This window comes from Camelina sativa, chromosome 17 (assembly GCF_030686135.1).
Source record: "Camelina sativa cultivar CO46 ecotype springtype chromosome 17, ASM3068613v1".
NCBI lineage: Eukaryota > Viridiplantae > Streptophyta > Magnoliopsida > Brassicales > Brassicaceae > Camelina > Camelina sativa.
Window position 1 is genome coordinate 13,195,770 of NC_141896.1, and position 11,120 is coordinate 13,206,889.

The 11,120-nt window shown below is 32.4% G+C and overlaps 3 long non-coding RNA genes across 5 annotated transcripts; 2 read left to right on the forward strand and 1 right to left on the reverse strand.

Moving 5' to 3' along the window:
- Nucleotides 1-2,225: 2,225 nt before the first annotated feature.
- Nucleotides 2,226-4,070, forward strand: LOC147923637 (uncharacterized). Its single transcript, XR_015587307.1, has 3 exons — nt 2,226-2,332; nt 2,884-3,012; nt 3,768-4,070. It is a non-coding gene; the product is annotated as an uncharacterized LOC147923637 (long non-coding RNA).
- A 575-nt stretch (nt 4,071-4,645) lies between these two features.
- Nucleotides 4,646-6,393, reverse strand: LOC147923638 (uncharacterized). Of its 3 annotated transcripts, none has more exons than XR_015587304.1 (3): nt 6,001-6,393; nt 5,275-5,421; nt 4,646-4,876 (listed from the first exon to the last, which is right to left on the reverse strand). It is a non-coding gene; the product is annotated as an uncharacterized LOC147923638 (long non-coding RNA). The 3 variants fall into 3 exon arrangements; XR_015587305.1 differs by having other exon boundaries at nt 4,646-5,035; nt 6,001-6,346; XR_015587303.1 differs by lacking the exon at nt 4,646-4,876 and having other exon boundaries at nt 4,892-5,421; nt 6,001-6,357.
- Nucleotides 5,333-5,690, forward strand: LOC147923639 (uncharacterized). Its single transcript, XR_015587306.1, has 2 exons — nt 5,333-5,467; nt 5,563-5,690. It is a non-coding gene; the product is annotated as an uncharacterized LOC147923639 (long non-coding RNA).
- Nucleotides 6,394-11,120: the final 4,727 nt, after the last annotated feature.

Sequence of the window (11,120 nt, forward strand, 5' to 3'; positions counted from 1 at the left end):
AAAAATATGTTAGTTATTTAATTTTTTTATTCAATATTAGTTATATATTTAAAAAATATTATGCAGATCTCTGCGTTATTTGCGGGACAAGTGCGGTTTGTACAAAATAAGCGGTACAGAATAATGTTTGATTAGTGAAAACAAAATTGCGGTTTTAGAATAAGCGGTACAAAATAATAAATAATTAATATAATTGTAAATTATTAATTTTTTTGTGTTAATGAAAAAATATTTCAAACCTTAAATACCAAAAATTATTTAAACTATTATGTAGATATATTTTATGCAAAACTAAAAGACATTATTTATAATTTATTTAACATTTGTGCTATTTACACAAACATTTGTGTTATTTACAAAAAGATATATATAAAAATATCTTATATATATATATATATATGTATATTTGATCTCTTAGAATAATATTTCTATTAATAAATTAGTAACAGTTTTGTAATTATTATTTAAAAATAAAAAAAAATATAACTAAGTTGGCTTTATACATAAACTTTTATTATAATAAAATATTATATGCACTAATAATGAAATACATAACCTATTACTTGTATATGTGATTTTTGGAAAAATATATACACATAACAAATTTTAGTAAACAAAAAAAATAAAAATAAAAAGGTTTTCTCCAATGGTCAGTTACTTTAGCGGATTTTAACTAAAACCGCTGGATAAAAGTATGTTGAGATGTTGATGTGCGGTCCTGTGTAATATTACACCTACAAAACCGCAAATTTTTTTATTTCTTTTTTGTGTTGAAAATCGCAAATTGTTATATTTGATCTGAATGGTGTACAACATGTGGTTTTTACTTTATTCTGTTCAAATACGCTTTCCCTATGTCGCCAATCACAGCCTGAGAAAATTAGTTCCTCTAATTCAAATAATTAGTGTAGTATTTTCATTAGTTCTTACTTTTTAAACAATCACACAAATATTCTCATTACTTTATTACTTTATGGGGTCTCTTCTTTTTTCTGTTTTATCTTTAAAAAAATAGCCTATTTCTCATTTTAATATTTTGTCAAAAACTAGCGTTATTAATAGATATTTTATAATTCGACCAAATTATATAGTAAAATACTTACCAATATATTACTTTTAACAAATTATTGTTACTTTTAGTTAGGCATGTCAATTAGGGCCAAAGTCCGCGGGCTGGCCTGTCCCGGTCCTGAAAAACATCAGACTCGGATTTAAATATATATGTCCAGAAAAAGATCGGGCCTTCCGGGCTCAGCCCGTTTGGGCTATAGGGTTTTTCGGGCTTAGCCCGGCCAAGCTCGGACCAGCCCGGAAAGCCCTTTAACAGAAATATTTGTACTTTTATGTTAACATTTTTGTTTGATTGCAATATTTGATTAATGATTTATTGTAAATAAAGTTTTAAACTCTAATCATAGTTTTCATATTTACTTAGTAACCTTATTTAATACTTTTTAAAGTTATCTATTATATTTTATATGAATTATATATTGTTTTATTTGGTTAAAGTATTAAAATTTTATTTAGTTATAAACTTTTTCTTGTAAATTAAGTTGGTTGTAGTAAATATAGATAAGTTATTAAAATTTTGATTGATTTGTTTTATAGTTCACCTTTAGACACTGCTTTTTAAGGCTTATAAGTTTGAATTTTTGATCTCTAACATAAGCCCGGAAAAAGCCGAAAAGCCCTGTAGCCCTTTTAGGACCGGACTCGGACTTTGAAATATAGGCTCGAAAATATTTCGGGCCGGGCCGGGCCAGGCTCAAACATTTGCGGGCTTTACAGGTTTCGGGCTGGACCGGGTCGGACCAGCCCGATTGACACCCCTACTTTTAGTATTAACATATAAATTGATAATATAGTACCAAAATATATTGTTAAAATTACTAAAAATAAATTGATAATATACAACCAAATTATGTTGTAAAAATTATTTCAAATTCTATTATATTAAATTTTACAAATAATTATATGCACGGGTCAAAATCTAGTGGTCATATAATTTGTATGATTATAATAAGATTTATTATATTTTGAGTTGGAGCAAAACAAAAATCAGCCGAAGAAAGACATCTAAAGTCATTGTTCCTTTGTCTCTTTCCTCCTCTCTTCCTCGGTTCTTCCTCCGTGACCTTTAAAATTGGTCTCTTACTAATCTTTTTTCGTTTCTTACCACCTTCCCTCCACTAGATCAACCAATCATGTAATTATATAATTAACAATTCTATGTGTTTGCCTCCGATTTTGTCTTATCCCATCACGAATGGTTACCTAAATGGAAAGAACTACTCTTATCTATCTCCAAGGCTGGTTATTCCGTAACAATTGTGTAAGAACTCTTTTTCTCACTGAGTTTGCTACTTCTTAAATTGATTTAAGTCTCTTATTTTGGTGAAAATAAGTTTTTTTTTTTTTTGAATATTATTGATTCTGCTATATAATCCATATAACTATATCCTCTGTCAATACAATTTTGTTTTTTTTTCCTTTCAAAATTCCATTCTCCATCTCCATCAGAAACTAAATAGCAAACATTGCCTGTGAGATCTCTCTCCACTTCCATAACCGAAGATGCATTTGAGCCATCTTCTTCTCGAGGATCCGAGCCTTCCAAATCCATGAGCTCTCTCACTGCTTGATGCTTTAAAATCCTAATTCTTTGATATGTAGCAGCTCTTCATCGAATTAGGATTTCGCATGGATCGATTGCTCATAGTATATTTGTTAGGCAATAATTGGTAGTGACACAACATGAGTTAGGCTTTAGGTATAAATAAAATAAAAAGCTTACAAATATACGTCTGATGGTTTCTCTATATTAAAATTTAGACATTTTTAGATGGCTATATTGGAAGACTTACCTCCCAAACGAACATGCAGGTTGATGAAGTTAAAAGAGATGATGTCATTTGCCTGTCAAGGAATGCTGCTACTTTGGCTGGTTCTCTCACTCTACATGTCTTTCAAGTTCATATCGATCTGCCAACTCTCACATAGAAGGATAAGGAGGTCAGAGTTGCTTCTAACCTCTAAATCTCAACATTTTATATTGAATCATATGTTACATTCAAATATTAAATTCATATGAATTGCATGACTTCTCCTCTTGAATTTTTGGGACCGGTTCATTAGATCCTTTTTCACATAAGAGTGAACTTTGTACCCTGAAAATGACATAACAGTAGGTTAGGTTTATGAACATAAATACTGCTGAATGTGTATGTGTGACAACCCGTCCTGTTGACCCCACTAGCCCACCGCTAGCTTGCCCCCATAGGCCCGAAGCTGGCCCTGCAAGGCATCGATCCTAACCCCTCACTGGGCAAATGGAACTATTCATCCAAATCCACAGTAGGTTATTGGTGCACCAGGCGTTCCTCGAACCCTGGTCCCCACCCTTTAACAACCTTCCCACAGGAGAAGCTGTCACCAATTGATCTGCAGGTCAATTGGTGGCAACTTGTCCTGTGGGAAGGTTGTTAAAGGGTGAGGACCAGGGTTCGAGGAACGTCTGGTACACCAATAACCTACTGGTGGATTGGGATATCCACAGTGATGGGTTAGGATCGATGCCCTGCAGGGCCAGCTTGGGGTCCGTTTGGGCGGCTAGCAGTGAGGCTAGCGTGCTAGCAGTGAGGCTAGTGGGGTCCACGGGACGGGTTGTTACAGTATGTATACAACAATATAAGATCTTTATGTTTACCTTGGCATCATCGAGTATCATGTCAACTGTTTCACCAAACATTGGTGTATATGTCTCCCAGGTATGAAGAACCCTGAATTGCACTTTCTATGAAGTCTTGAAAGGCTTCACATCTCGTAGGATGCAGTCATTGCGAGGTATGTGTTTCAAAGCTTGTATTTGAAAATTGGTGAATGTGTTATGATTGGGTCTATGCGTTTCATGATGATGTTTATAGGTGATTCATATATTAGCGTTTAGGTTAGAAGCAATAAATGATAGATTTCTTGTGCAAGCACAAAAATCTTTGATACGCATAATTAGCATTGATTTTTTGGTATCGATTTAGCTATGTTCGATGTTTATTTTTGTTTTTTTGGTAAGTGTATTGTGTGGCAAATATGGTAATTGTATGCTAATTATAAGGTGACTGGAGAATTATTAGTCAAAATTTCAGTGATTTGCATTGTGTGATTTAGGCAGATATTAACATTTAAACATATGCCATTATTACCGTTCAATTAGGCCTGGGCATTCGGGTATCTGATCGGATTCGGGTTCGGATCTTCGGATTTTCGGATTTTCGGATGTAGAGATATAAAACCCGATCGGGTATTTTCTAATATCGGGTCGGGTTCGGATCGGGTGTCTTCGGGTTCGGGTAATTTCGGATTACCCGAAGTCATTAAAAAAAAAATCTTTTTTTTCTGTCGTGAAAGAAAAAAAAAACTTTCTATCTTCCTCTTCTTGTCTCTTTCTTCTTCGTCTCTCTTTTTCAGCCAAAAACCCTAGATTTGTTTATCCATGACCAATACTTCAAAAATTAAATCCTTCAAATTCCCTACCAAATCTAATATCTATAGCAAATTGATTCATATTTATCTACCAACCTCACTTACTCTTCAAACTCCACAAACTATCCTTTTTTTTTTTGTAGATCTGCTTATCATCTTCTTATAATTAAAAGAAGAGTACGTTTTTAAAAATGTCCGAAATCCTCACTGTATTTACAGCAATTGCCACTGAATACATATAAAAGGACAATGAATCGATTAATTGAGCAGGGTAAATGTGTCCAAAAATTTAAAATACAAAAACCCCGACCCATTTAACGTAGGATCCGCGTCTTTTTCCAGCAAACCCGGTTCCATCTCTTTTGGGCCTCACACGAAAAAGGCCATATTAGCATTCCTATTTAATTATAAGAAGATTGTCCATCAGCCCATACTTGACACTATCGACAATCAATCTCAAGAATATTCCAAAGGATAAACTATGGAAACTATAAACACAATATTTACTGTATCAATCCCGCCCTCAAATCTCTCTGCATTATCTCCATTTGCCTGACTATCAATCAACATTGATTTCAAATTCAATCACAATCATAATTTAATCCTAAACAGAACCAATAATCTCGCAATCATCAACCACTCAATCAATAACGGATCCTATACGATACCCTAAACTACTAGACCACTATAAATAATCCAACATTAAACACATTCATCACTCATCAAGCAAAAAAAACATTTCTCAAGCATACAAGTCATTAGAACAAGAAACCAATGGTTGCATCTTACGCTTACCTCCGAGAGACGTGAAGCCAAAATCACTCAGTGATGTCCAGAAGCAGCCAAGTCATCTTTCAAAGAAAGAAGCTGTTCTAATGAACAAACCTCGGTACCCATAAGGGCTATCATTCACCTCACCCAAAATCACCAAGCTCGACCCGACTATTCCAAAGCACAAGCAAACAAATTAATTTTGACATCTCCAATGGTTCGTTTTCTTATACTTCTACTATGATAATACTGTGTTATATGAAGCCCTTCTATATGTCGTATTAAACATGCCCTTTTAAAAAAAAATGCCAGGTGACTCCATTTACAAAGTGAGTGTTGAAAAGGAGAAATCATATATTATTACCAAGCAAACTTCAATCATTATGTGAGCGATTTCATCGACAGATACAGAACTATATATATATGAGTTTGTTTCTAAACTTTATCGAGATTGATTGCTAATATCTTAGCTTCTTCCTTTTTTTTTTTGGATCATAAAGTGGCACCTACGAAACAAAACAATTGTATATATATATATATATGAAATTGTCAAATCTAAATTCACTAAACAACCCAAACCTTGTCTGTATTTTCTTCTATTAACAATCCTGTAAGAATTTTTCTTGGCCAACCAATTAAGTTGTTGAATTCTTAACAAAATTGAGTACATAATCAATAGGTTAACTCTTATAACAATTGGCTGTCCAAGAAAGACATATTAAAAAGAGAAGAAGAAGACAAAGAACTTACGGCAACGCGATGACTATAAGAATAGCTTAGCTATTCGAGAATCAATCGAAAATTTCGAAGTTTGATCCACTATCCGCCGATAAACTCTTTCGAGAACACCACTACATATCAATCAACAAATTGACTACGAACCCACGATTTCAGCAGCATACAATTCCGATTAAAAATCTCGACAAGGATACCCATACATGGCGGCTGTGTGGTAAGGTCGTTGAGTAATTTCATCGGAAATCACTAGGAAGATGCAAGAAAAATTAGAAAAGAGGTGTGAGAAGATGGGAAAGTTTGAAGAATTGTAAAAAGAAAAAATAAAAGAAGAAAACGTCTTTGTCGTGGAAGAAAGAAGAAGAAGAGAGAAGAAAGAAGGTCTATGGTCCATTTTATTAGTTAAGGCCCGAGTGATTAGTGGGTTTTTTTTTGTGTATTTGTATTATTGTCTTTATTTCATATATCACACAGATTTGTAATAATAGATTAGAATTAATTAACTTACAAATTATATCCATATTTTTTATACTAACCCAAAAAAATATTATACACACCTTTTTACTTTTTAACAGGTAATTTTACTTGAATTTTTTTCCAAACAAAAGTATTTTTAAGTTGTATATACATAAAAGATATATAAACTAACCCACCGTATATAATTCTACAATACGAAACAAATTTAAAAATTTACAAATTATCCAATAATAAGTTTTAAAAATTCTAATTTTAAGTTATAAATTATGTAAAACATAACAAAAAACGATATTGTTTTGTGTTGTAACACGGGTCCAAAAAGTGATAATTTAAAACTTAAAATATTATAAACATTCAAAACTTATAGAGTATAAATATCATTGGACGGAACTATATGGTAGGACGGGTTTGGACCGACATTCATATCACTTATAAAATAATTTCACATGGTGCTACAACATGGGTAAATCATTTCGTCCAGTGATTTTTTACACTTTTTCATATATCCATATATCCAATAACACATACCATTAATTACTGTAAGAATATATAATATTATAACATTTATATTAAAACTCAAAGAAACTTGATATATATATATATATATATATATATATAAGTAAAAGATGAAAAAATTGCTTCGTGGTATACCACTGAGAAATTTGTAAAATATCAAACAATAAAAAAAATTATAATATGTAATTGACCATTTTTATTAAAAAATAAAAATTATCTAACTCAAACAATAGAAAAACTGTCACAAGACATTAGAAAGTAATAATATGAAAACAATAGTCATTTTAACAACACACAAACTCTAAAAAATATATATTCCAATTCACAATACTAATATTAAATAACAACACTACACCAATATCAATATATGACCCCAAGAAAAACATAAACCTACTAATTCACTTTGATAAATAGTAAAACACTAAAACTTACACTTAAATTCGATGTATAATACAATAACTCTTACCCTAAATAACTAACAATCGAAAATACAGCAAACCCACAATATATTAAAAACACAATATATAGGAAAAATAGTCTCTCGATACTGCGGATTCAAACCTAATAGAGATTAAATAATTGCAAACTAAAATTTACTTAGTAATAAACATAAAAGATTATAACTCATAAATTAGAAAACATTTGACCCGCGGTATACCGCGGGTTCGAACCTAGTGTTTCTAGTAAAATTGATCTGGGTAGTAAAAAAACGATTATAGGTTCTGTTGATTGAGAAAAAAAAATAAATCAATTTTAGAATACATAATTAGATATATATATATATATATATATATATAAATAATTAACGTTTTCATACTTTGACATAAAACTAAGGTGGCAGAATGGTTTATGATGCACTAGTAAATGCCTAAGGTATTGGGTTCAAATCCACTTAGATGCATTTTTTATTTATTTCGAGTTAATTCGGATATCCGATCGGGTTCGGATATTACCCGAACCCGATTGGATATCCGAATTTCAAAGAAACTAAATCCGATGGGGTATTTAGTACTATCCGAATCTGAACCGAACTGCCTATTTCGGGTCGGGTTCGGGTTCGGGTTTCGGATTCGGTTAAAATGCCTAGGCCTACGTTCAATTATGGATATTTTTAGGCTATATTCCTCGATTAGTAACAAACAAACAACTATTACATTTTTGTCTGTTTTGCAGGATTTATCCTATATGCAAGGCCCAACATGCATACAAAATATTTTACAATAGTAAGGCCCAATTTTAAATCAATATCCATGCAGCAGGATAGGTTGTCAGATTATCCGGTGTGTAATCGGATAAACACGCGGACCCTACAGCTAAAATCAAATCTTTAGTTTTTTAAGTCATTTTTGTCCTTCTTGATTTCAAGAAAGTGTCTCCTTTCTTAATAATTCAATGGCAATTTGAGTAATTAGATTATGAATTTTGGACATTCTCCAATTTGTACTTCTCTTATAATTATAAGAAGATGATTTCTTTAATTTCAGGAAGACCGTCATGAAAAGAAAAAAAGAGCATTAGGAAGGAGTCATTGACGTTTAGGAAGAACTCCTTGAAATTTAGGAAGAAGTCATTGACGTTCAGGAAGATCTTCCTAAAACATCATGTTAAATATTTCAGTTTGCTACGTTTATTGTAAAACATCAATATGTGCACATAATCAAATTATTATACATCACTAATGAAGTAATATGTGAAACAATAAAGCAAAAACATATAAAGAGATTTAAAAACACATTTTTAAAAAAATTTGGAAGGATTCCGTAGCTTTTAGGAAGGTGTTCTTGAATTTTAGGAAGGCTTTCCATAATGACGAACTCAAACTTCCACTCAAGTGCCCATTTTCCCATCTTCATCATCAACTCTCTGCTTTGTTCTTGAAATATTTGTCATCATGTATATCATCAATCACTTGAGTTAGAGCTGAAAACCTTATTCAACAACATGATCAGTCCATGAATTCAATTTTTTGTTTTAACATTACTTCAAGAGATATCTTATATATCACCCCACATTTAAACTAGTTCTGCAACACTACCAGATTGATTAACCTTAATACCACAAGAAACACTACCAAGTTGATCTATGCCATTAGCAAATAATTCAAAAATCATAGCAATCTAGATACCTACCAGTTCAAATCAGTCCTTCTAATCTCCATCTCCTTACAAGCTTCACTATAACATACTTATAGAAGCTTCAAAGCCTTGATTCATCAGTTTCTTATGCTTCTCTTTCCCCATTTCTGAAAAATGTGTTCTACACATCATCTATTTTTGACAAACAAAAAGCTCACTCAAACATTACAATAACATAAAAAAAAAGTTTAAAGAGTGGTGTTTTTTGTTAGTTAACTGACTTGCAATGATTTGAAACGAGAAGCAAGACTAAAGAGAGCTTATAAACAAATTCCAGAGTCCAAAACTCCAATTGATTTGATATTTTATATTTGATCCCATTCATCATTGGTAACTCTCTCTCATGTTCCTCATTTGCACTTTTAACATCCCTACACACAACAACAAGTCAGAATTTACAAAGAACAATTTCAACATCTGACAATGAAAATTCCAAAAACTCAATCCTTACTTCAATTCTTACCTTGATTAACAGATTCGAGAATAGCGAACAAGATTCTCTCACTGAAGCTCGCTGTCGCTGAGTCCGTATTTGTGGCCGTGGGAATTTGCAGGACTGAAACGACGGTGGCGGTGGATTTGTTGTATGCAAAAAATTGAGCTCGTCGTCTTCATCAACACCACAGTCAAATCGAAATCTATCGGTTCTTCCTTCCAAATCTAGCTTTCGTTGTGAAAACACAAGCTCCAAACACATGCTCTTTCCTCGTCGGAGATTTTGCCAATTTCGTACGACCCTAAGCTTTTTTGATTATTATTTTTTTTGGGAGATTCTCAAAAATAGCACTCATTTAAGTTTTTAGTCCAAAACTAGCACATATTCTTAAATGTTCCAAAATTAGCACAAAATTATATATACAAAATCAAATGTTTTTTTTTTCACAAAATAGCTTCTCCTTTCTCTTCATACGCTTCATCTCCATCGGAATCATCCACATATCAACTCCGGCGTTTCACCTCCACGCCGAATCAATCTGATGAGTCTCCAATAAGAATATTATTGCGAGTCTCTAATTCCAGGTAGAGTCGAAGTACTGAAGTAGCGATGGATCTCGCGACGATGAACACTGGAATCAATGAGAGTAAGGAGAAACATGTGGGATCGACGGCGTAGGTCCAGTGAAAGGCTGACGGAAGTGGTGGTGGTGGTGAGAGCAGAGAATAGCATGATGATTCAATTGAAGAAGATTATGGCTTATCTCATTCTCAATGCTATAGATCCGATTCACCACCGAAGAAACTCGGTTGAGATGGATTGATAAACTTGGTTCATGATTAGGAATACGTATATACTCTTATCATTGACAGATTTCATTTGCTTGTAAATTTTTATGAACATTTGCTAAAACTGTGTGCGTCATATTGGGAGGTTCATCAGGAGGATCTGCAATAGTTGTTGCAGCAATACAGTGTATGATATTCAGGAATGACTCTTTGCGATTTAGGAAGGTCTTCATGAAAATAATGTATAGTGCTCTTACAGCCTACACCTAGGCTTCTATCATAGTATTCACGATGTGCACAAAAACAAATCATTACCCCACATTGATGAGAAAATTTGCGATACATTGAGGCAAACATAAAAATGAAAAGATTTTAAACACATTTTTTAGATTCAAGACATTCAAAAAAGATTACATAATATTCATAAACGTGAATTCACACCAACCATGTTTTGAACACATGAGCTTAGGGATTATGTTAAATTACATTGTCTTACATTTAGGCAAAACATAAGATAGGAAGCCTAAGTATAATTTAGGAAGAACTACTTGAAATTTAGGAAGGAGTCATTGACGTTTAGGAAAGTCTTCCTATAATATCATGCTGGATATTCATATTTGCTATATTTATTATAAAACACCAATATGTACACAATATCAAATCATAATATATCACTAATGGAGTAATATGTGATACAATAGGGTAAAACACATATGAAGATATTTAAAAACACATTTTTAAAAATTTAGGAAGAATTTCATAGTTTTTAAGAAGACATTCTTG